The 4,720-nt window shown below is 36.1% G+C and overlaps 1 protein-coding gene across 7 annotated transcripts in view; it reads left to right on the forward strand.

The window, feature by feature from the left end:
- The window catches only part of PXYLP1 (2-phosphoxylose phosphatase 1), a 54,371-nt gene that overhangs the window by 31,872 nt on the left and 17,779 nt on the right, over nt 1–4,720 (forward strand). The window lies entirely within an intron of this gene.

Consider the following 4,720-nt stretch of genomic DNA (forward strand, 5'->3'; position numbering starts at 1 on the left):
GTGGATGGGGGTGAGAAGTGGGGGGCCAACTCTACATTCATCATCAGAATTCCAGAAACTGGTGTTCTTCTCTTTGCTTTGCAGACTTCTTAGTGCCCTTTTAGGAGCAGGAAGGGAGAGAGGGAAGAAAAAAAGTTGTAAGATGAATAAGTAACTTTGTGTTCCCAGACATGCACCTTTACTTTCCCTTATCCCTTAGCATACGGTTTACCTGCAGTGGGTTGTTTTTGCATTTCTGCTGTGTGGCTTCATTTCCATGTGACCGTTTTAAATAGCCTGCTTGCATGGACCTGAAAGAACCTTCTGTCTTAGAACAGATGAAAACCTCAGGTCCCTGGTTAGTTGCTTACTTGACGCTAACATGGCTACTTGTGCTGCTTCTCAGACGGGCTGGAGTTACAAAGGAAAACAGAAGTGGAGAATGATTTTATTGCCTATCTTTCTGTATTTTGGTAAATGTTAAAGTGTTTTTTTCCTTCTCACAGATAAATATATTTTGGATAAACAGTGGTGATATGTTTTTGTTTTTTCCACGGTATAACTAGGGCTGCAGGAGGGAGAGAAACTGGTAATGAATTTAATTTGGTGTTTCTTCTACATGAACTGCACTTTGTGTTTGGTTTTCTGCTGTACTAATTTGTGTCAAATTCACGTCATCTTGCTAGTCCTAATTCATGTCGAACTGGCTTCCTGCTTGGAATGCTGAATACAGTAGTTGATTTGATAAACTTGATGTTTTTCCAGAAGGGACTAGTTGCTATGTAGGAGTTATCATTACACTGAAATTACCTTTGAATGATTCTCTTTCTCACTTAGAAACAACTTTTCTAATGTTGATCTTATTTTGGTGTATTTTCTGGCATACAGGAATTGGGGTGTGTGTATGGAAATCAGACAGATCAGCTGCTTACTCTTTAAAGAAGTTGTGCTTACAGTTTTATTTGCAGTGTACATTATGTTGCAGTATTTGAGACCCTACTGGTTCTGTTCATAAATACATTTCTTAGTCAAACATTTATCTTCAATTAAAATTGTGTTTTCAGGTTCTGTAGGATAAGTTGTTCGTTTTGCAATAAGTTACTCAACATATTCCATTTAATTAAACCGCCCATTCTTAGTTTATTAAGAGGGTGGAAAAGTTAAAACCAATTTATATAAAAGCTTGGTAGCTCCATTGACTTCGTATTTATTTCCTCTTAATTTTGAGTTTAAAAAAGAAAATGGTATTTGAATTTGGGGTTGTAGAAGTTCCTGAAGGAATGAGTCTACAGAAGGAGTTAGCTGTTCTACCACATGAGTAGTGCGTCTGTCTCCCACAGGACTGCATTTTGTCCTACCAAGTTTTACTTTTTGATACAAGTCTATGTGCTTAGTTTATTTCATGTTTTAAATAGTTTTAATTTGGCACACCGGAGTTGTACTGAGGTTGCTTTCATTTTATTGCTTCTGCAAGCCTTTTACTTTCTCTCTTAGATATAGCTTTTTCAAAATGAGTCTTTCCAAGTATTTTTTATGTAGCTTCTTTAGTTTTTGTTAAAAATAAGCTTATAAATATTGGGAAATAAAATGTATTTTCCTTTTTTTCTTTTTCTTTTTGATCAAACTATCTCTATAATGATATGTACATATTCTTTATGGCTTTAGTGTTGATGAAGTTTCCAGATTATGAAATATCTTTCAAATGTATTTCATTAAGTGCCGTCTGTGTGGGAGAAGCATGTAGATCAAAATCATGTGTTTAATCTGTTTTACATTGCTACATTCCTGTTGTAAAACATGAGTTTTGAAAGGTACAGCAGTGTAGAGATCTTGTTCAAAAACTCTCTTAATCAAAGATTTAAGTATGACTATATTTGCATTGTCAGACTTCTGCTTTGAGCAAGTACCCGTTGAACTAATAGAACTGGTCATATAAAATAGTGCAAGCTATAAAAAGCCATATGAAAACTGCGTAATAGAATTCTGATCTTATAATGATTTACAGCTGCAAGAACAGAGTTTGGAGAAAGATAATGTTCAATTCCACATGAGTGGTATTTTTTCCTACTCTGAGCTGTATCAGTTGGGTATTACTTGTAGATGTGTAGACGTGTTGGTTATGTATGGACAAGAAACCCCATGTGGGAGACAGAGGCGGGATTGATACAGCAGAGGAGTACTTGGATACAGGGAGACTGTCTGATCTTCAGAGCTTTGAGTTGCTGCTCCACTGTGCCACAATGACTGTGCCACAATTTGATTCAAAAGTAGAAGCTTGAACTCTGTCCCTCTCTGATGTACTTGGAAGACGACAAGCTGGTAGCAGTTTGGGTTGGAAATTCTGTGCCTTCTTTCTCCCTGGTGTAATCTAAGCTTATTCACTAAAAAATAAGGGTAGTATTTACCAGCAATTATGAAGTAATCAGTAATTGTTGTTAGCAGCAGCATTTAGAAGTTTAGGGCAGTTTTAATCAACTTTTTGTAATTACATTAACTGTTGTTATTTCTAATCTGTGATTCAATTTCAGGTCTGCAAGTGTTATTTTGCACCCATAACTGCTGTGGTGACTTCAGAGAGTCCTTTTAGAGGGTGTTGTCAGTGGGTTTTGTAAACTAAACATATTGTGATATTCCATAGGTGCAATTTTTACTTGTAATTTAACTTGCAATATTTTGAGTAGTTTCTTTTCTGTAAGATTAAGTGCTTTCTGTTCTTAAATTTGTCTGGTAGTGTTAAAGTACTTTAACTAGGTTGATGAGAAATGGGACTTTGCTATCTGTAAATAAAATATTTGACCTCATGAATGCTAGGCAGTTGATCTCAGTAAGAAAATTGCGATATCTGTGTTGTAGCTAGTAGCATCAATGCAAAGATGTGGTCTGTTCTGTTATTTGTGTTTGCCTTGGATCAAAAATTAGGTTCTTTATTCTGCTTTTGAATCTCCTAACCAAATTTTAGCACAAGAGTTCTGAGCTCTTGCTATTGGTGTATGGTTTCTTCCTGTCAGCCAAAACACTCATAAGTTAAAGCTGAGCTATAATAAATCCATGAGTACTAAAGCTAGCTCTACATTTTTGTGATGCTAAGTGATCAGCAGCAATGTTGTGGGTTGCTGTAGAGAAAATTGTTAACACAAAGTTGAAAGTTCTTGCTCATAAGCTTTTCTGGTTAGAAAACTTGACCAGTGTAACATAACTACTGTAATTTCCCATTTATACTCTTTAGGCCATCTATTGTAATGTTGTTTATTTGCAGAGGGCAAGAGCTGCTGTAACACTTTCTTAGGTTTGGGATTTATATTCCAAACACAAATTTGCTGCCAGTATCCTTCAAAACGCAGTAATCAACTTCTAACAAATACCACCAAGGCTCTGAGTTACTAATAGTTTATTTCATCAGTGGTTTGCAATGTCTTCCATTAACATACAACAGTCTTAGCATGGATGGAGCTTAAAAAAAAATAAAATAAAATAAAATATTGGAATTGCAGTTTAAATGGCTGAAGTCAAAATTGCAGTTTAATGTACTCACCAAGCACAGTCTGGTGGGCAGTCATGCAAAATGTGAAACAGCTGAAGGAAAGGCTTGAAGTCACTTGTTGATATTAGCCATGTCAACAACACTAGCAAGGCTATGGAAAATGCTTGAATTCTGGTTTTGACATGCAGAGAGAAATCACAATAAAATATCTAAGGTAGCACTTCAGAGCGTAAGAATGAAGAGTCTGTGCTACATTAACAGCTGTGTGCTCTTAAAATTTGTGTATGTTTCACTGTTTTCTTTGGTTTTCTTTGTGCACACAACTCTATATTGTAAAATACATTCACCTCTAAAATTAGGTCTGGAAGTCAAGGTGCTCTGAATTTTTTGTCTTTTCTTCCCCTTCTCCCTTCTCATTTTCTGCTTCTCCCTTCCCATTTTCCCGTTCCCCATGAAGATAAATTGTAGCAAAAATACTAACAGTTTTCCTTCTTGTTTTCACCTCTTTATCTGATCCTCTTCAAATACAAGAGAAAAGCTGGTGGGAGGGAGTGGGGGGAAGAGCATTCATTATTACAAGTGTAGTCTTGAAAGGCTTGTAAATTCACTAGTGCTTTGACATGAGAGCAACCTAAAAAGGCTTTGTCAGTAAAACTCTGGTCTGAAATTCAGATTTTATAGAGGCATGTTTCTACATGTCTGAAGTGCATTAACTGCATTTCTTTCTCATTACCTTTTTTTGTTATAATGATTTCAGTTGCGTTTTAACAAATGTATTTTGTGTATATTTTCTTTAAATAACTCAGATTATTTAGGACTGGCAAGGTAGCCAAGTAAGGGAGAAGAATTTGTAGGGAAAATGGTGAACAGTCTAGTTCCTTCAATCTCAGTCATAGTGTCTCCATTATTTTGTTTACCGAATCATTTGTAGTATCATCATAACTGTGCTGTCTTTTGCACGATGTCCTTCAACATAAGTTTTTAAGTGAAAGTGATTAGGGACAGCTGGACCTGTAATGGATCTTTTCTTTCCAGTTCATGCTCTTAGTGCTTCTTGAGATACTGACAGAAAAAGCATCAAGAGTGCAAAAAGCAAGGTTGTCCTTCATTGAGATGGATTTCTGTGGTCTTAGCCAAGCAGTGAAGTTGCTAAATTCTGGATTTGTGTTCTTGACTATGGAGAAATGTGGAAAATACACAACAAAAATTAGTCTCTCCTCTCTCTCCTCTCTCTCTCCTCTCTCTCTCCTCTCTCTCTCC

Source organism: Numida meleagris, chromosome 4 (assembly GCF_002078875.1).
Source record: "Numida meleagris isolate 19003 breed g44 Domestic line chromosome 4, NumMel1.0, whole genome shotgun sequence".
NCBI lineage: Eukaryota > Metazoa > Chordata > Aves > Galliformes > Numididae > Numida > Numida meleagris.